Here is a 23660-nt window from a genome sequence, read left to right on the forward strand (position 1 = left end):
CATTGTTTGCATGTAACACCCAGTGCTCCATTCAACATAAGCCCTCCTTAATACCCATAACTGGGCTAACCCATCCCCCCACCCCTCTCCCCTCTAAAACCCTCAGTTTGTTTCTCAGACTCCATAGTCTCTCATGGTTCGTCTCCCCCTCTGATCTCCCCCCCTTCATTTTTCCCTTCCTACTATCTTCTTTTTTTTTTTTTTAACATATAATGTATTATTTGTTTCAGAGGTACAGGTCTGTGATTCATCAGTCTTACACAATTCACAGCACTCACGATAGTACATAGCCTCCCCAGTGTCCATCACCCAGCCACCCCATCCTTCCCATCCCCCACAACTCCAGTCTCCCTCTTTGGTTTCATCTTGTTTCACTCATTCCCTCCCTTCCCCTATGATCCTCTGTCTTGTTTCTCAAATTCCTCATTTCAGTGAGATCATATGATACTTGTCTTTCTCTGATTGACTTATTTTGCTTAGCATAATACCCTCTAGTTCCATTTCTGTCGCTGCAAATGGCAAGATTTTGGCGGGTTTTTTGATGACTGCATAATATTCCATTGTATATATATACATACCACATCTTCTTTATCCATTCATTCGTTGATGGACATCTGGGCTCTTTCCATGGACATCTGGGCTCTTTCCATAGTTTGGCTATTGTGGACATTGCTGCTATAAACATCGGGGTGCACGTACCCCTTCAGATCCCTACATTTGTATCTTTGGGGCAAACACCCAATAGTGCAATTGCTGGGTCATACAATAGCTCTCTTTTCAACTTTTTGAGGAACCTCCATACTGTTTTCCAGAGTGGCTGCATCAGCTTGCATTCCCACCAACAGTGTAGAAGGGTTCCCCTTTCTCCGCATCCCCAACATCTGTCATTTCCCGACATGTTAATTTTAGCCATTCTGACTGGTGTGAGGTGTTATCTCATTGAGGTTTTGATTTGGATTTCCCTGATGCCGAACGATGTTGAGCACTTTTTCATGTGTCTGTTGGCCATCTGGATGTCTTCTTTGGAAAAATGGCTGTTCATGTCTTCTGCCCATTTCTTGATTGGATCATTTGTTCTTTGGGTGTTGAGTTTGAGAAGTTCTTTATAGATTTTGGATACTAGCCCTTTATCTGATATGTCATTTGCAAATATCTTCTCCCATTCTGTCAGTTGTCCTTTGGTTTTGTTGACTGTTTCCTTTGCTGTGCAAAAGCTTTTTATCTTGATGAAGTCCCAATAGTTCATTTTTGCCCTTGCTTCCCTTGCCTTTGGCGATGTTTCTAGGAAGAAGTTCCTGCGGCTAAGGTTGAAGAGGTTGCTGCCTGTGTTCTCCTTTAGGATTTTGATGGACTCCTATCTCACACTTAAGTCTTTCAACCATTTGGAGTCTATTTTTGTGTGTGGTGTAAGGAAATGGTCCAGTTTCATTCTTCTGCATGTGGCTGTCCAATTTTCCCAACACCATTTGTTGAAGAGACTGTCTTTTTGCCATTGGATATTCTTTCCTGCTTTGTCGAAGATTAGTTGACCGTAGAGTTGAGGGTCCATTTCTGGGCTCTCTATTCTGTTCCACTGATCTAGGTCTCTGTTTTTGTGCCAGGACCATACTGTCTTGATGATGACAGCTTTGTAATAGAGCTTGAAGTCCGGAATTGTGATACCACCAGCTTTGCTTTTCTTTTTCAACATTCCTTTGGCTATTCGGGGTCTTCTCTGGTTCCATACACATTTTAGGATTATTTGTTCCATTTCTTTGAAAAAAGTTGAGGGTATTCTGATAGGGATTGCATTAAATGTGTAGATTGCTCTGGGTAGCATTGACATCGTCACAATATTTGTTCTTCCAATCCATGAGCATGGAACCTTTTTCCCTTTGTGTCTTCCTCAATTTCTTTCATGAGTATTTTATAGTTTTCTGAGTATAGATTCTTTGCCTCTTTGGTTAGATTTATTCCTAGGTATCTTATGGTTTTGGGTGCAATTGTAAATGGGATCAACTCCTTTATTTTTCTTTCTTCCATCTTGTTGTTGGTGTATATAAATGCAACTGATTTCTGTGCATTGATTTTATATCCTTCCACTTTACTGAATTCCTGTATGAGTTCTAGCAGTTTTGGGGTGGAGTCTTTTGGGTTTTCCACATAAAGTATCATATCATCTGCAAACAGTGAGAGCTTGACTTCCTCTTTGCCGATTCGGATGCCTTTTATTTCTTTTTGTTGTCTGATTGCTGTGGCTAGGACTTCTGGTACTATGTTGAATAGCAGTAGTGAGAGTGGATATCCCTGCCGTGTTCCTGACCTTAGGGGGAACCACTGAGAATTGAGAATGATATTCGCTGTGGGTTTTTCATAGATGGCTTTTATGATATTGAGGTTGTACCCTCTATCCCTTCACTCTGAAGAGTTTTAATCAAGAAAGGATGCTGTACTTTTTCAAATGCTTTTTCTGCATCTATTGAGAGGATCATATGGTTCTTGTTCTTTTATTCATGTATTGTATCACATTGATTGATTTGCAGATATTGAACCAACCTTGCAGCCCAGGAATAAATCCCACTTGGTTGTGGTGAATAATCCTTTTAATGTACTGTTGGATCCTATTGGCTGGTATTTTGGTGAGACTTTTTGCATCTATGTTCATCAGGGATATTGGTCTGTAGTTTTCCTTTTTGATGGGGTCTTTGTCTGGTTTTGGGATCAAGGTAATAGTGGCCTCATAAAATGACTTTGGAAATTTTCCTTCCATTTCTATTTTTTGGAACAGTTTCAGAAGAATAGGTATTAATTCTTCTTTAAATGTTTGGTAGAATTCCCCTGGGAAGCCATCTGGCCCTGGGCTTTTGTTTGTTGGGAGATTTTTTATTACTGCTTCAATTTCCCTACTAGTTATGGGTCTGTTCAGGTTTTCTATTTCTTCCTGGTTCAGTTTTGGTAGTTTATACATCTCTAGGAATGTACCCATTTCTTCCAGATTATCTAATTTGCTGGCATATAGTTGCTCATAATATGTTCTTAAAAATGTTTGTATTTCTTTGGTGTTGGTTGTGATCTCTCCTCTTTCATTCATGATTTTATTTATTTGGGTCCTTTCTCTTTTCTCCTTGATAAGTCTGGCCAGGGGTTTATCAATCTTATTGATTCTTTCAAAGAACCAGCTACTAGTTTCATTGATCTGTTCTACTGTTCTTTTGGTTTCTATTTCATTGATATTTGCTATGATCTTTATTATTTCTCTTCTCTTGCTGGGTTTAGGCTTTATTTGCTATTCTTTCTCCAGTCAAAAGCATTAATTTTTTTATGTGTTCTAAATTCTGTTTACAAGCTTGTTTAAAGTAGATATTTTTTTAAAAATTCATTTGTTTTCATGCTATCTTTGTGTGTGATTTTAGTATTTCACACTCATACCCTTCTTATGTAGATGTTTTGCAATTATCTCCACCCATCATCCCAAATCCAAATCCAGGCCAGCACCTTCGCAGTGGGACTGTCAGAGATCCAGGTACAAAGCCAGGGGGCACTGGAACCCAGTTCCTACTCATGAGGCTGTGCTTTTGTCCCTCCTGAATCCTTGTTCCCACCTCTCTCCTAAATTCTTCCTCACTCCACAGCTCACAGCTTTTTAGAGCCAGTCACTAATTATACATCATGAGGCATATTTTTTTTATAGCAGTCTCTTTTCACAAGTGGTAGAAACTGTGCAGCTTTAATCAATGGCATGGCTGTGTTCCCCCACCTCATGAGGAGCATCTTTGCAGAAACCAAGCTCCCTGCTTCAAAATAGAAAGCCCAGAAGGTCTGTACTGCAGCTGTCATCAACACTGTGTTTTTATTGGCCTTGCGTTTTGAACCTTCCACTAAGTCTTTTATTACCTTTTTTACTTGTTAAGATCTATGATTATATGCTTGGGACAAAAAAGATATTTACGCAGCATAAACACATTGCCCCATCTTGAGCACATGTCTCAATTCTTTTCTGAAGCCCTTACCAGCTAAATTACAGCAAAAATGCTCTACAAAAAGGGTTCTCTTAAATGATCATCTAGCTACTTCACCTAAGAGATACTGACTTTCCCTCAACCTTTACCCTTATTCATCTTCTTGGCACACTGCATACTGAGCACATTCCTGAGCTAAGAAGCTCTTACCTCCTTTCTTGTCCATTACCTTGTATCTTCCTGATCATCTTCCTCTGTAACTGTTTCTTCTCCAGTTCATACTCACTTTTTGAACTCCCACTTTCTTAATGTATGAATTCTTGAAAATAAATCTCTGGCTTTGTCCCTCTCTCTCTCCTCTCTACACTCTTTCCTTGGGTGACGTGTACTTTTATGGCATCAAATATCATTTCTATTCCCAAGTCTCTGCTTATACTACTGGCGCTTCTTCCTAGTTCCACTCCCACATTTCCCGTTGTTTTTTGGACATCTCCAATTTGATAAACTGCTTGCTTCTGATGCATACTCATCCTAACTCCCACTGTTACCTCCCCACCAGACCTGCTCTTCCTCCTCAGCATTACAACTTCCCCAGGTACTTGAATAAAAACTGCTAAGGTAACTTCTATGTCTTCCTTTCTCTTGCTATCCACAGTTAGTCCTGAAATCCCACAGGATTTCCCTTCTCATGGTTACTCTAGCTACTTCTCTAGTTAGAGCTCTAATTACCTCTTACCTGAACCATATACCAGACCCCAGCTCATTGCATTGACTCTAGTCTCTGTTTCCCAGTGTACCTGACATTCAGCCCTGATAGTCATCTTCCAATAGTACAGTTTGATCGTGTCACTTCCTTGCTTCAAAATGGCCATGCTTCCACAGGTCCTGCAGCGTAGCACACAACATATTTTGGCTGCCTTTCTAAAGATGCAGTGACCTGGAGGCACCTGGGTGGCTCAGTCATTTGAGCGTCTGACTCTTGGTTTCGACTCAGGTCATGATCCCAGTGTGGTGAGACTAAACCCCATATCTGGCTCCCCATTCAGCGGGGAGTCTGCTTGGGATTCTCGCTCCCTCTCCCTCTGCCCCTCCCCTGCGCTTGCGCTCTCTCTCTAAAATAAATAAATCTTCAAAAAAAGAAAGAAGACTCAGTGACCTGCAGAAATCTGCTTTTCCTTATGTATCCTCTATGTTTCCAACCAGTTTTCCTGCTAAGCATGTCCAATGATACAGCCACACCTAACTTCTCCATGTCCCCTTTATAAAACTCCTTCCTTGTCTCACATTATCCTTCTCACTGGAATTTCTTGCCTTCCCATCCCTGGGAGTTCAAACCTTTACCCTTCTTTATGCCTCTGCTGAGAAGCCACTTCCTCCAGTATTTTTTATTCCATCAGCAAAAATTAGTCTCCCCTACCCTGAAACTCCTCTAGCATTCTATCTCCACTTCTATTAAGCCCCCTATCCCTGCCCATCAGCTAGTATATGTATAAACATGTAGCATAATTGCTGTGAGACTACAACCCCCTGAGAACAGAGCATATTTTACGAATCTCTGAGTCTTTCACAAAGCCTGACACAATCACTGGCTCAGTGTAGGCATTTAGTAAGTGTTTCCCTGCTGAGTGAATGCATTAAAGACATGGCAGAAGAGCTTTGTGCCTTGAGTTGGAGACTGAATGAGTTAAAAAAATTTCTCCTCCCAGATTCAATAATCCTCTGATTCTCAAAGTTAGGACAAGTCAAAATATATTACCATAGAAACTTGTGGAATTTTAATTAATAGTAGACAAAATTAATAGCATAACCAGCAACCTTTTGGGAATATTTAGGCATAGTTTATATCTAACCCTATGTGACCAGCAGTCTTCCATAATCTCAAGACTCTGAAAGAAGGAATGGAAACTGAAAAATACCTCAACTTAACTCTGCATCTGGCCACAATATAGGTCAGTGAAGTAAAGATCTCACTTGCCATCCACAGCCCAGACTTCACACTTCTAACAAGCATTTATTAAACTCTTTCTATAACAGCATTGAGAGGGTCACTCTGGGCCAGTATGAGGCATACTCTTTGGAGGTGAGACTAGAATATTTAATGCTAGGCTGAAATGTTTACATTTGTATCCTACAGGCAACATTAAAGGAACTTTTTCAGAGGTGAAGTCAGCATATAAAATTTAAAATTTTAGTAGAAAATTTGGTCTAGTACCATGGAAAGGCAGAATGATTAGGAACACTTCCTCATATTCTAACATGTCCGAGAGCCAGATCAGGAATTCTAACCATCACCACTACCCCCCTCACACCAAACTCAATTTACAGTTAATATCTTGGCACTGATTTCAGAGCACAACGACACATTTTCAGAAAAAAATCTGAGCAAAAATTGTAAATTTGCCTCCAGGCATGTAAATGTTATTGCATAATTAACTGAGACATGGATTAATGTGACTAAATTCACAAAAACAATCCCAATTATGGAGCTGTATCTTGAGAGGTTTTTTTTAACCCAAGCACCCACAGAATTTACTGTTTCAACTCTGTTTTGATTTCTAAGTTTTCCTTTCCAGTAAAGGCTCGAGATTTCAGAAAACCATGGGCTTGAATGAAGAAGGAGCTTGAGGCACTTTAAAGGATCCTTAAGGAGCACATTGCCAAGCTTTCTGTCAACTCTGAGGAACATTTGTAACTATGCTCCCAGTGGGATGCTTACCTATCTCTGAGGAAGATGTTTTCTCTGTAAAGTCTCTCATCACTCTGATAGCATTTAAAGTAAAACTAACCGCACACATTCAGAAATCACTACATCTTTATGGAATGTCATAAAGGTAATATATAATTTTTCCCGCCACCAGTATCAGCTCTTCAACCTCCCAGGCCTAGACAAATTCCTATTACAGTAAAACGAGAGGCATTTCAATTTTTGATTATGTTTTGCCTTTGTATTATCTACATATGAATCCTACATATCATTCTACATCTTCTATTTCTCCCCCTCATAGACTGGTTTTAAGTGCTATTAAGTTATATTTAGCAAAAGACAAACATACCTATTTAGTTACGCACATCACACATAACATCTAAGAAAGTGCTCTCAGGCATTATTTTTCATTTTCCCATCAATTCAGTACTTATCCCAGACAGATGACATCAGTGCCTACTGAATCTTTTCTTCTAGATCTGAGCTCTTGGTTTCTGCTCTGGGAGAATAAAAATCTATTGAACTATTCACACAATGTTAACAGGAAACTTCTCTAAGAAAATTCTGTGAACAAATGATGGATGGCATGGGATCTATGAAGGGCCATTACACACACTACAACCCATAAGGATAAGAAGTCTCATTTTGTGCTTATCTCTTGCACTATTCCAAATACCAAGTCTCTTACTATAATTCTTAAACTCTTCAAAAATAATTTTAGTTCAAGGACAGTTCTTCAAATTCCAAAAATTTACTTTTGCCTTATTTCTAAAGTAATTGATGGCTAATGAATTTTATCTCTACTACTACTACTACTACCACTATTAGTAGTCCTTTTCATTAGATGTTATTGAAACAAACTCAGTTCAAGTTATCATAAGCAAATCAAAAGAGAATTTACTGGCTTCTATGGCTAAGAGGAGTATCTCTTAGTAACTCACAGGGTTAAGGAAAGCTATAAAACTGAAGGCCTCCCTAACTCAGTGCTGCCAGGACTCTCTTGATCTCTTTTCTCCCCACTTGTCTCTGTTTTTTGGCCTCATTCTCTCCCACAATTGGATTTCTACCGAGTGACTAAGGAACGTGGTCATTGGCATCTCTATGCCTACACAGAGCAGTTAAGCAAGACAAGGAAGGATAGACTAATTTCCCTAGCATCCAAATATTGATCCCTAGAAAGAACCTAATTAGGCCTACCTAGGTCCAATACCAACCCCTTAGATGGAAAACTATGATCAGTCAGACCTGGGTCAAGTGGGGAAGGTACGTTACAGAAAGTAAGGCAAGCTCACAGGAAAGGCTAAAAAAAATAGCTTTCAAAGCCCATTAAAAATAATACTAATTGGTATCTGTGTAATTGAAGGGCATACAAGGAAGCCCACAAATGAAAGTATGTGTTTTGATCAGCTTTTAAAAGTGAAATTAAGATCGATCTTTTTAAAATCCTGAGATTCCTCTCCAAAAATCCTTATTTCCAGGTTTTCTTGAAAAATCAAAAGATCTGATCACATCCCCCAAATGTTAACAAGCAGAGTAAGCTGAGGATGCCCCTGTTCATTGGGACATGGCCTTTCCCATTCACAATGGCCTATTTCTTTCATTTCTGTCACTCGCCTGGCCCTGCAGGCACTTGAGAATATAACCCTGACTGGTATCGCCTTTCAAATTTATGGGCATTATTTCTTTCCATCTTTTCAGAAATACTTTGCCATTGGTATTATCATACCCCCGAGGAAGCTGAATTCAGTTTTCATGACATGCCCAAGGTCACATGGCTAATAAGTGGAGGAGCTGAAGCTTGTAAGGCACATCTCAAATCTGGGGTTTTAAAGGAGCAGCTCTCAACCTTCTTTTTAAGCAGTGAAACACTTCCTGTCAAATGAGATCTTGAGTGGATCACTCCTATGTCAATTAATGGAAGCGGAGCTCTACAGATGGAAAATGCAGGGCTGGGAACTCGGACTGGCGCCCCACCAAGCTGGGAGCTTCTCCACTTCAGTCTCTGACTCTGTCCCCATCCCTACTCCCACCCCACCTGGCCCTGGCTCCAAAGGCATTTTTACCAAGCACAATGAGAGACCTTCTTGTCGTAACGTAATTAAAGCAAGAGGTATAAGGTAGTCTCTAGTACTCTGGGAAATCAATCCTTTGGAGAGATGAGAGAAATACATTTCTAATATACTATAAAACGTAATATAAACTGTAATACACAATTATACAAGATGTAATTGCACTATGTATTTTAATATTCATATATGTAATCGCAAAGGATGTTTGCAATGTAAAATAACATTACCTGCTTGGCCACATAAATAGTAGTCTAGGAAAAGAGCCTCCAAAATTTTTGTAACCAAATAACTCAGGTGAACGAGGATTTATCAGGCAGGGTTCGTTCAGGAAGAGAGACGCCCTATTATTTCATTAGGAAGCAGTGAATATAGGAATGAGGATCTTCTACAGCCACTGGGAGACCTACGGGAACAGAGGTAAGGGGAGCTGCCTGTAAAATCAGAGGCAGAGGCAGCTTAGTCAGCAGCTTGCGCTCCACTTGAAACACCAAAGAGTTGAGGGCACAAAACTCCCTAGGAAGCAACTTTGAGTTTGCAATGGCCTCCAGAGAACACTGGCTTCCCCCACTCTTCTGCCCTGCAAGTCTTACGTAAATTCTTCTTATTAGCAAATTCAAGACAGGAGCAATACAGAGATAGGAACAGGGATAAGTGCAGTTCCTGGCTTCTCTTCTATAATTTGGAGAAAACCTTAGAGAGGGGCCATAGGGATGCAAAGTTGACGACAAACAATCCAAACAGGGGCACTCTGGGAACAAGTAAATTTGGGCAAAGAAAATTATATATTCCCCATCTAGACAGGTATGAACTGAGGCGGGTCTGTTCAAACACATCTGGGGCTTCTTCCCTCAGTTTGTGCAGTATCTCCTGGTTCCTCTCTCCCTTGTTAAGGTTAAAGATGAAATCTGACTGGGGCGCCTGGGTGGCTCAATTGGTTAAGCATCTACCTTTGGCCCAGGTCATGATCTCAGGGTCCTGGGATCAAGCTCCTGGCAGGCTCTCTGCTCAGCAGGGAGTCTGCTTTGCCAATTCCCCCTATGCTCTCTCTCACGCACATTCTCTCTCTCTCTCACTCAAATAAATAAATAGAAATCTTAGAAAAAAAAAAAAGGATGAAATCTGACCAAGGATTGTCAAATTCAGGACAAGTAGATGTGCACTGAGGCACAGAGTGTAGATAATACATAAATGAAATGGACATTTAAAAACCAGAAGACAGATAGATACTAGTAGGGCTTGGTAGGATTGAACTTTTGGCAAGTATGTACTAATGGAAGCACAAAGTCTTCAAAAAACAGATGTATTATAATGAGGGTTGGAGTTACATACCATAGCAGAGGCTCCTGTTTTCCTACTCTCACAAGTCTCTTATTTAAAAAAAACAAACAAACAAACAAAAACCCCACACACAATTTTTTTTTTTTAGCCAGGCATATAGCCTCTTAGAATAAAAGTCTACATTCCCCACCCCTTGGTACCCTGTGACTAAATGTGTGCCAATAATTATAAGCAGACGCATTACATAGAACTCTGAGAAATAATGCATTCTTTCCCCCTTCTTCCCTCCTACTGCCTGAAATGGGGATGTGATGGCAGGAGCTCCAACAGCCATTGTGCACCAGGTAATCTTGGGAATGGAAGCCACAGGGTCAAGGATGGCAGAGGAAACAAGTAGAAAAACCTGTACAAGCTACCTGCAGACTTCTTTTACATGAGAGAGAAATAAGCCACTATCTTATTGAAGTCACTATTGAGAGAAGGGTCCTTGTTATAAACGGCCAAATGCAATTCCTTATTGATAGATGACTGAAGCTATCAGAGGATACTTGCTTGGAGTACAGACCTAAGACAGGGCCTGAAAATGCAAACATCTTCAGGGGCTAGGTAGGTAACTGGAATAAATAAATGACATAAGGAGAGGCAATGGGAAGACCAAATCATGATTAGAAAACAGACAACACGGGGTGCCTGGGTAGCTCAGTCGTTAAGCGTCTGCCTTTGGCTCAGATCATGATACCAGGGTCCTGGGATCGAGCCCCACATCGGGCTCCCTGCTCGGTGGGTAGCCTGCTTCTCCCTCTCCCACTCCCCATGCTTGTGTTCCTGCTCTCGCTGTCTCTCTCTCTCTAATAGATAAATAAAATCTTTAAAAAAGAAAAAAAGAAAACAGACAACTCTAACTGGCTTAACACAGAAAATTGGAGATCAATTATTAAATATTTAATATCTCTATTAAATATCAATTATTAAATATCATACTCTGATCCTCAATAAACTGGTTTTTCTGGGTCGTAAAATTGATCATGTCGCTTCCCTGCTCAAAGTTATCTCCATTGGCTTAAGATAAAATTCAAACTTCTTAACCATGACAACGCCATTAACCTCTCCTATCTGCCTATCTCTCCAGCCTTGTCTCTGACTTCTTTTTCCATCCTCCCTGCACTTGAGCCATCTGGAGATGTGGAGGCCCACCCTGGTCAACCTGGAATGTCCTACCTGTCTCCTGCTCTCCACTTTGCCTTCCCAGTATAAATCCCCTGGTCATTACTTTCCCAGAGGAATCCCAAATCACAGCCTTCTGTGTGAAGCCTTCTCTGAATACTATGAAGGTTCAAAGAATGGAGATGTTGCTTTCAGGTTCAGGAATTACAAAAATAATAGTTGTAGAGGTGCCACTTTAGGTGGGGCTTAAGTGATGAGCAAACTTTTGCAAGGCTAAGGTACAGGAAGGAAAAAGTTTCTATCAGAAACAGAAACATCATGAGCAAAGGTCCAGAGGTGAGGAACATGCTGTTATTTCAAGAAACAGCAAGTGGTATGGCTTGGTTATAACACTGGGTACACACATAAGGCAACCTTGCTAGGGAGAGCTCAAAATCCTTAACGAATGATGTGCAGTTAAAACAACATTTAATAAGAATCTTCTACATGTAGAGCCTTATGCTAGGCTCAGTAATTGTAAAGTCAAAGTCCTGAAGGAATTCAAGTCTACTAGGAGAAACAGATATGCAATAGGTCATCTCAATACGTTTTGGATAAATATTATGATACAGATATGCATAGTGTGCTCTAAGAGCTCATGACAGGGATTATGCTCTTATTTACTAAATGTCTAATACACTATGCACTTTATACACATTATTTTACTTAAGATTCACAGCAGCCCTTGAAGGTGGGTATTTTTATCTCCAAATTAAATGATGAGAAAACTGTGATTCAGAGAATTTAAGCAACACTGTTCAAGGTCACACATAAATTAGTAGCATTCTTTCCACTACATCATGCTAAAAGGAGTTTACTCAACTTGGTGGACAATGAGGTGTCATTGAAGGGTTCTGAGCAGAGAAATGAAATATTCAGAGCAATGCCTTAAGAGAATTAATATGGTAGTGATGTAAAAAAAGAAAGGACAACAGGGAGACCAATTAGAAAGCTATGGCAAGTCCAGGCTTAAAATGATGATCTTTAGAACTGGCTGTTTAAAAAACAAACAAACAAAAAGCTGTAACTATGCTTATGTGTGGCAGTCATTAGCACTGTTCACCATATATGTTCACCAAATATTCTGTTTCTCCCCCTTCTGGGCATTTGATAAGCTTGCACTTCCCTGTCCCCTTAGAGTTAGGTGCAGTCATGTGACATGCTTTGGTCAATGAAATGTGAGTAGAAAGTAGAGGTTTCACCACACTGTCTGGTTTCCCTTATGTCACAGCAATGACAAATGATCCAGAGAGCACTGGCCCATTAGCCTGGAACTTGGAGTAAGAACGATGTGGAACAGAGCCCCCTCTGGCCCACCACGGACAAGAAGCATTAATGAGAAGTAAAATTTGTGTATTTTAAGCCACTGGATTTGGGGCTTGTTTGCTACTGCAGCATAACCCAGCTGACTCTGACTGATACTGCATCTCTTCCTGAGACTTACTCATTTCCAGCCCTGCTTCTCAAACTTTAATGTACATTCTAATACCTGAAGATATTGTTAAAATGTAGATTCTGGTTCAGTAAATCTGGAGTGAGGCCCAAGATACCACATGTCTAAAACAATCTCCCAATCCTGGGTGATGTGGATGCCGCTGGTTCACACTTCGGGGATTGCAAGAATCTAAAACTTCACTGCACAAAAGGACAGCAAATAGCTATATATGGCCTTCCCACACTACCCAGGGAGGAGGCCATAATGGTGTTGTTCTGTGTTCCCATTATAACTTAAAGGGAAACTTTCACAATGTCCGGAGCCCTTGATGTTCTGCAAATGAAGGAGGATATCCTCAAATTCCTTGCAGCAGGAACCCACTTAGGTGGCACCAACCCTAACTTCCAAATGGAACAGTACATCTGCAAAAGGAAAAGGGATGGTATCTACATCATAAATCTGAAAAGAACCTTGGAGAAGCTTCTGCTCACAGGTCATGCCATTGTTGCCACTGAAAACCCAGCTGATGTCAGTGTCATACCATCCGGGAATATTGGCCAGCGAGCTGTACTGAAGTTTGCTGCAGCTACTGGAGCCACTCCTAAAGCTGGCTGCTTCACTCCTGGAACCTTCACTAAGAGAGCCGAAACTTCTGGTGGTTACCGACTCCAGGGCTGACCACCAGCCTCTCACGGAGACATGTTAACCTGCCTACCGTTACTGTGTAACAGACTCTCCTCTGAGCTCTGGGGACACCACCATCCCTTGCAACAACAAGGGAGCTCAGTCAGTGGGTCTGATGTGGTGGATGCTGGCCTGGGAAGTTCTGCACATGCGTGGCACCATTTCCCGTGAACACCCATGGGAGATCAAGCCTGATCTCTACTTCCACAGAGATCCTCAAGAGACTGAAAAGGAAGAGCAGGCTGCTGCTGAAAAGGCCGTGACCAAGGAGGAATTTCATGGTGAGGGAACTGCTCCAGCTCCTGAGTTCACTGCTACCCCATCTGAAGTCGCAGACTGGTCTGAGGGCAAGCTGTGTCTGGTCAGCAGTTCCCTGCTGAAGACTGGAGTGTGCGGCCACTGCTTAGGCCACTGACTGGGTAGGAACAACCACTGAGTGGTCTTAAGCTGCTCTTCCAGAGTTTCTTTTAAAAAAAAGAGATACAGGGGCACCTGGGTGGCTCAGTTGGTTAAGTGACTGCCTTCGGCTCAGGTCATGATCCTGGAGTCCCGGGATCAAGTCCCACATCAGGCTCCCTGCTCAGCAGGGAGTCTGCTTCTCCCTCTGACCCTCCTCCCTCTCATGCTCTCTGTCTCTCATCCTCTCTCTCGCAAATAAATAAAATCTTAAAAAAAATTGAATATTATAAAAAAAAAAGAGCTACAAATGGCTATTTCCATTTAAATTAACTAAAATTAAATATTCAGTTTCACAGTCATACCGGCTACCTTTTAAGTGCTCAAAAGCTCCATGAGGCCAGTGGGCTACTGTATTTAATGGCAGAGAACTGTTTAAACATTTACATCATCACAAAAAGTTTTATCAGACAGTGCTGTTCCAGAGCAGCACCCAGAAACATAGTGACAGTTGGCCCTGGCATTTTCGGGGGGCGGGCATAGTCAAGACACAGGCAAGCAGAGCTGCTGGTATCAAACAGCAATCTGGTGGAAAGCAGAGTGGTTTGAGTCCCAGGACATGAAGCTGAGACGGAAACAAAATGTGACATTCAATCTGAGTACAGGATAAATCCCTGCCCTGCCTAATCATTTTATTTCCCCTGTGGATCATTTTAAGAGATTCCATTTCAGAGAAGGCTGTTCCAGGGAGCCTCTTCTCTCTTTGCCCTGATCTTGTCTGTCCAATTTGGCTAATCTATTTACTTCCCCCAGAAAACACACGACACCAAGTGTAACACTTGTTTTTCATCTCCTTTCCCCAAGAAATCAATAGCACTCAGAGAGAGCATGCCTGTAAGCACTGCCAAAAGAGCTATAGAATTACACAGTACAGTAGGCATGTGGCTGTGATTGGATGCTAGCTGCCGCCTGCTCAGAGGGGCCCACTCACCTCTCTCCCCGCCTTCCCCTTCCCCAGCAATTCCAAACAACAGGAAGAACCTCCTGGTTCACCTCATTCCCTCTTCCTTACCTCTGTTCACCCTGAAAATAAATAGACCTCCTTTTTTAGACTCAGACTTGGGCAGGGGTTATTAATCTGAGATCCACAGGCACAGCGGAACTGTATGAAAAAGCTCAGTGCATGTTACATGGTCCCCAATGCCTCCCAGCTAACAGGGAAGTGGGGATGGACTGTAGCTGGCTCCATCCAGGTTCTGGTGGCCCAGTGCATCTGGGGAGGAGTAAAAAGAATCTAAAAGGAACAAAAGGATTGGCATAGACAGGGAGAAGAAAAGACAGGAGTGAGAGACTGCCTGTGAGGGACAGGTTAGGAGTGACCCACTGGAAAAACCACTGAAGACCAGAAGGAATCGAGAAAAGTGTCATCTAGGATACCAATTCAGACCATATGCGCCACCAAACAGTAACTCGCTTTTCACCCTTCCCCATATTACCAAAGCCTTAGTCACATTCCCAAAGAATAATCCTAACTGTTAAAATTCACCACACCTAGCAGCAATGAGGACTAAGCTGAAGTTACAATCTACTACAGCCAAATTGGTAGACGGTGCAAGTTCACAGAGTCTACAGGTTTTAGCAGATTCTCAAAGGATCTCTTGAATTAAAGGTCCACACTGCTGTCTGAAATCTCTGACAAAAGATATGATGCATCTGTAAGTACTGGCAGAACTGGCCATGTCCTTTCAAAGGCCTCTCTCTTCCACCTTCCTGCCTCCCATTGTTAATAATGCCACGTTGAGGGGCACCTGACTGGCTCAGTTGGTGAGTGTATGACTCTTATCTCGGGGCTGTGGTTTGAGCCCCATGTTGAGTGTAGAGATTAATTAAAAATAAAATCTTTAAAAATAATAATAATAATGCCACATTGAGGACTTGTGGAAGCAGTACTTTAGTCCGTCTCTGACAATTTCACTCCAAAGATTTCTAACTGCAGGAGAGAATGAATTTATCCCTGACACCCCTCTCCCCACACCAGGGACGGGGAGGCAAACCCCCAATGACCACCATAAGCTGGTCAGGTTCTTTGAAGTCTGAGCTCCATCTTTAAACATTCTGAGTTTTTACTCCATAAACTAGCCACAGTTGTTTAAATATAAAAATCGTGCCTTCTACCATAGATCTTCAAGTACTACCAATACCCAGAAAGTTAGGCCATGCTAATCTGTGGATGCGGGTACTTGCTGTCACACCACCATGGGCTCTCCAGACTTGTAACTCTGTGTGAGAAGCATGACAGACTTTGTTGATTCCTTGGCTATTTTGCATGTATCTACCATGTGCCTAGCTCTTTCCAGATGCTCATAACACAGGGATATTAAAAAGCCCTGCCCGCTAGGAACTCACAGTCTAGAAGATACAAAAGCAAACAATCATAATTCTGCGCATGGGTATATACTACTGCAGAGGAAAGAACAGGGCGCAGGTGATCAAAGGCAGACAACAAGACCAACTAAGGGACATTGAGATAATCTAGACAAGTATCTTTGCTTAATAATTTCTCCCACAGGTGTGAATCCCTTTAGAGAAGGAAAAAGAGAACTCCTTGGTTTTTCTTGAGTAACCAAGACCCCAGAAGGCCTCACTAGACCTGTAGGCAGCACATCTGCACATGAGTTCTATCTTCTTGGCTGAATCTTGATGTAGTTCCTGCTCACTCAGTTCTGGGTTGCAATTATCACACCCATTCCCATAACATGAAGGTAGGTAGAAAAGAGTAGCAAACAGAGCCATCTCTGGTGGCACATCTTTCCTCAGAGGCTAAATAGAAGCTCAGCCTACTGGAAACACAATATGGGCCCTTGAGTAAGTCTCTGGTACATTCAGGATGAGTCAATTAAAAAAATCCATATCCCTCCAATACAGTGGTCAGCAAAAGGCAAGACAATAAATATTTTAGGCTTTGCCAACCATGCCTAGTCTTTGTCACAACTATACATCTCTGCTCTTACAGCAGGAAAGTGGCCCTAACCAAGCCCTCAACAAATGAGCATGGCTGTGTTCCAATAAAACTTAATTAATGGGGGCGCCTGGGTGGCTCAGTTGGTTAAGCGACTGCCTTCGGCTCAGGTCATGATCCTGGAGTCCCGGGATCGAGTCCCGCATCGGGCTCCCTGCTCAGCGGGGAGTCTGCTTCTCCCTCTGACCCTCCCCCCTCTCATGCTCTCTGTCTCTCATTCTCTCTCTCGCAAATAAAATCTTTAAATAAAAAAAACAACAACAACAACAACAAAAAACTTAATTAATGGACACTCTAATTTCATCTACTTTTCCCTTTCTAAAAATACCATTCTTCTTTGACTTTTTTGGCAACCATTTAAAAATGTAAAAACTATTCTTAACTTGAGGGCTTATACAAAAGCAGGCAGTGTTTGCCCACCCTCTTGTATTAGTAAAGCTACTGCTTTTCATCACATGATGACAAATTAGTTTTAAGAAAACCCTGCCATCATGTGACTCATTATGCATGAGTCCACATGGCCCCACAGCCATGATGACTGAAAACTTATTGAGGATATGGGGATGAATTTGTGTGTACAAAATACTCCTTTTTATTCTGAGCAGTCTTTTCAAATTGTTGGAGAGATTTTGCAGGACATCTGGTTCTAGCAGGTAGAAATTTTCGTATTTTTATTGTTTGCAGCAAACAAAGAGGAGAAGGAACTGAATGATTCCATCCACCAAGAAGAGAGCACAGCAACCACCTCTCAACAGTAAGACAAAAGGACAGTGGCAGAGGAGGCAGGGCCCCCGGCCAGGCACAGCACCAGTGGAACACAGAGCCTTCTGCACGGCCACCCACCACCTCGCCTGCCAGGATTAGCGGGAGTCACAGGCCATGCTGCACTGCTGGGGGTTGTATTCCTGGGAATAAGACAAGGTCCCTGAGCCCTACATGCAGCAGATACGCATCAATGCCAGGAAATGTTATTGCCAAACACTGCCTGCGTCATGAGCCATGAGCAAGGCCAGCTGCTCATGAGTGGAATTTTCTAGCTATCAGAGAGTTCTCGACAATGCAGAGTACTGCTAAGCTCCTTGAAGACCCAAACTGGATTTCTCTTGTTTTCTTTTTTTCAAACTTCAGGGATCAACTTGTGACAGCAACTTGGGTATCTGATTTGAGGACCTAGGAAGTGAACTGATGCATTTTCTGCAAACCCTGTTCCTGCCTCCATGCCTAGTGTCTCATACACGTAACAGATCTTCACCGATTCAATTCCATCCCATTCACTAAACTAAGCCAGTTACTGGAGCTAAGGAAGTAAACCAGACAGATTTGGTTTGGACTAGTTGGCTAGCAGAGAAAACACTTAACTAATAATTCAAGTATGACACATATTACTGTAAGAGACACATCAAGTGCTAGAAATGCATCTAGGAAGGGAATCCAGCCTACTCTTGGATGCAGAGAAAGCCTCCTTGGGAAAGGACCCAAGGTTGGAGGCTTGGTAAAGAGGAAGAGAAGATTTCCAGCAAAGGAAATAAAGTGTGTGAAGAACACAGAGCAGAGACTGGGATGTGATCACAGATGTGAAGTACTAAACTCCAAAAAGCTGGGAAGAAAGGACAAGGGCAGGGACTGTGTCCTTGTTCAACTCGGTCCTTGCACAGGGCCTCTCCCAAGTGTTCAGTGACCATCTGCAGCAATACAGAGAGCTAAACTCTCCCGTTTTTTTCTTCCTTCTATATACAACTTTATTACAGGGCATCTTGTGTGCAGATCCATTACTTGTTTACAGTTCGTTTCCCCCATTTAAACCAAAAGACAGATTTTGTTTTGTATTCCTCATGCCCAGCAGAATGTAAGGGCTCAACAGTGAAAGAAGCTAGACAAGAATGAAGGAAGAAAGGAAGATAAAGACAAATAATGCAAACTACAAAAAAAGAACACCAGTGCATTAAAATCATTATTATTGTGGTAGATTAATTCCTTCCCTTGGCAACCAGAAGGGTGGCAGAATATGGCATTCTAGGCATGGAAGGAAGAGGAGCCAATGTCCTCTCTACCTTTCGTCTCTTGTATCTCTTTCATGTCACTTTTTAAGTGCCAGCTAATATTAGTCAGCTATTACTGCAATAATACTGCATGACAACCACCCCAAAATTACTGAGCTTGATTTCTTGTTAAACTGAACTTGTGGGATGCAGGCTCCATGCTGAGGGTTGGAGTCAGGTCCTCTCCACACTGTTGGCTCAGTTTGGCTTGGCTCTTTGATTCCTGCGAGCTCCATGGAAGCTCTCCCCATTCTGGCTGGTACCACTTTCATACCTTGGTTGAAAGTCAGTCACCTAATCAGATCTAGGTCTGTCTGACAGCTCACTCTAGTATTTCACATGTCTTGGGTTGTTTCTGACATCCTGTGGCAAGAGAAACAGAATTGGTATTTCAGGGTAGAAGATATTTGTATCTTATTTTATGCAGAAGGGAAACAGCCAACAGAGAGGGAGGAGTTAATGAGTCAGGAAAGAAACTGATTAATGGATGGAGCAAGGGCCTGAAAAAGCAAGAAAGGAGAGGATCAAGGGCATAGGTAGAGGAATGGGAAGAGAGAGAAGAGACAAGGGGTGACTTCCTTTCAAAGAAAAGAGAGAAACTGAGGATGAGAGGTGTTAGGAGTGACTTCCTTTCAAAGAAATTAGAGAGACTGAGGCTGAGAGTTGCTAGAGATAAAGGAGGCAGGGAGGTGAGGAATGTGTTCTAAGGCCTCTATTCTCTCTGGACAGTATATCACCAGAGAGAATGGGATGAAAGGGTGAGGAAGAGGCCCTCAGGAAAGAGCTATAGAGTTGGAAGAGCTTCCCCACGAACAGGAAGAAGCACTGATGAATTCTCATAAGAGAAGTGTGTGCCAAGCAGAGTTAGGGCCCAGCTAAAGATAGAGGTCAGGAGTTTGTTAGGGTCTTCATCTTTACCATTCTGTGATTTTTCTCCAAAGTGCTCAGCCACCATGGTGTGAGAGCTGAAAAAGCTGGTGGTTAATTACATCCAGGATTGGATGTAGGCTTTGCAAGTCAAGGAGCCAAAAGAGCAGAAGGTACTGAAAGAGAGTGGTCAAATCGATGGGTCCTGGAATGTAGGCTAAGTGGAAAGGGAAGTGAGATGTGCACAGCAATAAAGGACAAGTCAAATCATTTAGCATCTGAGCCAACTCTCAAAGCCAATCCATCTCTTATTTACAGAAATCAATAAATCAACACAGTATATGTTTCTCAAGTGTGTTTCAGAGAACACAAATAACACTTTTTTCCCTCAAGGAGCTTACAGCCTAGCTGGGGAAACAAGATTAATGCATAAATCAATGCATGTCACACACAAAAAAACATAGCTATATTTCAAAAATTTCAAGTATTTTAGAAATATAATGTGAGCTAGAGCATGGTAGCTAGGGCAGCTTATCCTCCTACCCTGACACAGAGCCAGAACTGGCTGCCTGACTTCTTCCACTGAGGAAGTAACTTTTTTTTTTTTTTTTTCAGATTTACTTATTTATCTTAGAGACAGAAAGGGGGGGGGTGCGTAGGGGCAGAAGGAGACAGTGAAAAAGAATCTCCAGCAGACTTCCCACTGAGCACGGAGCCCAATGCAGGGCTCAATGTTGGGCTCAATCTCATGACCCTGAGATCATGACCTGAGCCAAAATCAAGAGTGGGATGCTTAACTGACTGAGCCACCCAGGTGCCCCTGAGGAAGGAACTCTTAGCCAGACCTACCACCAAATGACAAGATCCTTGCTGGCAGATAGGACAGGATATTAGCCTTTATGTCCTAAGTATCTGGCATAGATATGGGGAATCAATAAATGTTTGAACAAATGAATGCATCTCTAGAAACCCTGAAATCAAGGGAACTGAGCTCAGTTGACTAAAGAAAGTGTTGAATGGACGAGTCAGGGTGTGCCCGGGTGAACATCTGAGACTGGAGCTATTTTTCACCACTTGCTTCACAATACGAGTGGGTGAGTTGGCCCCATTTAAAGGGCCAGGAATGGAAAAGGCCATATTAGATATGGTAGTACATTTCAGACCCCACCTTGTGGTCAGCCCTGGCCATATTACCACATGGTAGTACATTTCAGACCCCACCTTGCAGTCAGCCCGGTACTGAGTATTCTGGGGATGGAGAGGAAACATAAACTTTGTCTTCAATTGTGTAGTTTATTCTATAGTTGCGGAACTATGAGGCACATAAACCCATGAGGTTGACAAAGAACCACATAAAACATTCTGTGACATCATTCTAGAGCTGACCATGTCCACTGCAGTTAGAATTACACAAAAATTAAATTAAGTGTGTGTGTAAACATTAGCTAGAAAAGATAATTGTTCTGGAGCTGATGTTAGCTGTTTCCACACAGAATACACTTCTTCCTCCATCAAATTCAGCTAATGAGCTTTTCGAAATTTACAAGCTGGCATCCCTACAGTCTATTCAGTAAACCCGTCAGAGAACAAAATAACCTCTTTATCTTAAACATTTCCAGAAGTGATTTAGGTGTCCATCAAATGGGGAGAAACATTTATTTAAACAACCTGAAAATGGAGAGACTGGAAATGAATAAAGAGAAGCTAACTTTTACATCCAGATGATGTGAATTCAACTGACCTAAAATAGAATGATAAAGCAAATTATGAAAAAAAAAAACACCAGTATAGAACAACAAAAAGAAAAGGTATGTAAACCTTGCTTCATGAAAATTTACACGAGTGAAAAAAGAGCCTTTGAAACTCTATATAATAATAACTATGTAAAAAATAAAATGCATTGATATGGATCCAAGGAAAATATAAGGTCTACAAAGTTATAAAGTCTACAATTAAGATTTTAACTATAAAATATTTTAAAATAAAATGTAATACTTGTGTTATGCTATGCATATGCAGTTTTTTTTAACAAAATGCTTATAAGCTACTAAATAATATCAGAATGGTGAATGATTAAGTCCCTCAATGATGTGATCATTATTTATTCATCATTGTATAGTGGGGTGTGACTCTTTTCTCCAAGGAGCATCTGCATCAGAAGGATGAAGGCAAATTCCAGGAGTCTTTCCCATTTAAAATACAACTGAAGTAGCAGGGTTATTTTGGCCTAAAGAAGTGCTTGATACAATTTTACCACAATTTAAGTAAAAAGTTGCGTTAGGAATGTTCACTGTACATTTCAGTGAAATAACGAGGGTATGGTGATGATGATAGCTTTTATTGATGAATGTAATAATGTCAGCAGGGGAAAGATCCATGAAGATATATTAATTTCTACTTAGGTAAGACTCAGTCACCAAGAGAAAGGATTTATCTCCTGTAACTGTATTTCCATGAGCAAAATAGTGTCTTTTTTTTTTTTTTAAGATTTTATTTATTTATTTGAGACAGAGAGAATGAGAGACAGAGAGCATGAGAGGGAAGAGGGTCAGAGGGAGAAGCAGACTCCCTGCCGAGCAGGGAGCCCGATGCGGGACTCGATCCCGGGACTCCAGGATCATGATCTGAGCCGAAGGCAGTCGCTTAACCAACTGAGCCACCCAGGCGCCCCAATAGTGTCTTTATTATTATCCATATGGAGCAGGCAAACATTATTAAATCCTAGTACTGAAACGATGGAGTAGTGGAAGGTAAAAGGTAGGAAAAAGGAAGGTAAGCCAAAACCCACCTCACTATCTGAAAGCAACAAAATAATTAAATCCACAAATGCACTAAAAAATAATAAAGCTCTTCTAGATACAAAGAGTTTTCAAAAATATTTCTTGTTGCCTTACTTATTCAACCTTTACAACAATCCTGATGCACAGATATTATTCTTATTCTCATTCTATAGAAGAATTACTAAAAACTCCTATTTATATGGAAACTTCCCAGTTTCCAAAGTGATTTCACAAATATAATATAATTTAAAATACATTTACTAGAGAAGAAAATTAATCCCAGAAAGTTGAATGACTTGCCAAAGGTCTCATGCCTCATACATGTCATATCCAGGATTCAAACCTCTCTTTTTTGACACTCAGATGGTTGTTCAGATCTGTTTTGCTCAACCTATGGAGAGTGAGGCCACATCTGCACAAGGCATGGTCAACATCACCATTAGAAGCTCAAGTACAATTTGTATGTTTCTAACCCATCTCATGTTCATCCCCATGAGAACCACTTTTCCCAGCTCAGGGGAGAGATTCCAAATGTGTTATCAATAGTCTTCCTTTGGGCCAAGAACAAAGATCTCAGACTACTAACACCTTAAAAAGTGTCCCAACACCCTACTTGCTAATCTAGAAGAGGTTTCCAAGATCCTGGATGGAAGTGAGGGCATTCCCACGTCATCGGTCAGATAGGCTAAGGCAAAAACTCAGAATCTCAGGGTGTAGAGGACTCATTGCAAGCTGAGTCTTTATGGTTGGTAGCAACCAGAGAACAACTTTTCCCTGGCTCGGATTCCATTCAGCTCCAAGTGTTGGCAAAGGATGGAAGTGGCTCTGGTACACTTCACACCTTCTCGCTCATGGCTTTCAAGCCCTTAGGGTCCCTTCTATCATATTCTCTTTCCCATCCTATAGCATAATTAATTTAGCTGTCAAAAAGGAAAAGCTGGCTCATCAAAAACACTGGAATTCTATAACACTCGGTCATCTAATATTGCCACCTAATTGTAGAGTTATTTCAACATTTGTTCCTCAGTGACTCTTGGAAGGATAAAACCATTAAAGTACATATATATATATATACATATATATATATATTCACCAACTATATGTATATAGTTGGTGAATGTAGAGTGTAGGAGAGAAAGATGCAGTTTAATATCTTAATAAATTACACAACCATATTATTTTGCATCATCCACATTTTTCCCAGTCTATACTGCTTATTTCTCCAGCAACAGTGGAAAATGCATCCTT

General features: G+C 41.4%; 1 pseudogene; it reads left to right on the top strand.

Annotated features, from left to right (window-relative positions):
• Positions 1 to 12939: 12939 nt before the first annotated feature.
• On the top strand, positions 12940 to 13757 carry LOC118010282 (annotated as a pseudogene).
• The last annotated feature ends 9903 nt before the right edge of the window (positions 13758 to 23660 follow it).

Source organism: Mirounga leonina, unplaced genomic scaffold (genome assembly GCF_011800145.1).
Source record: "Mirounga leonina isolate KUSES-001 unplaced genomic scaffold, KU_Mleo_1.0 Mir_129, whole genome shotgun sequence".
NCBI lineage: Eukaryota > Metazoa > Chordata > Mammalia > Carnivora > Phocidae > Mirounga > Mirounga leonina.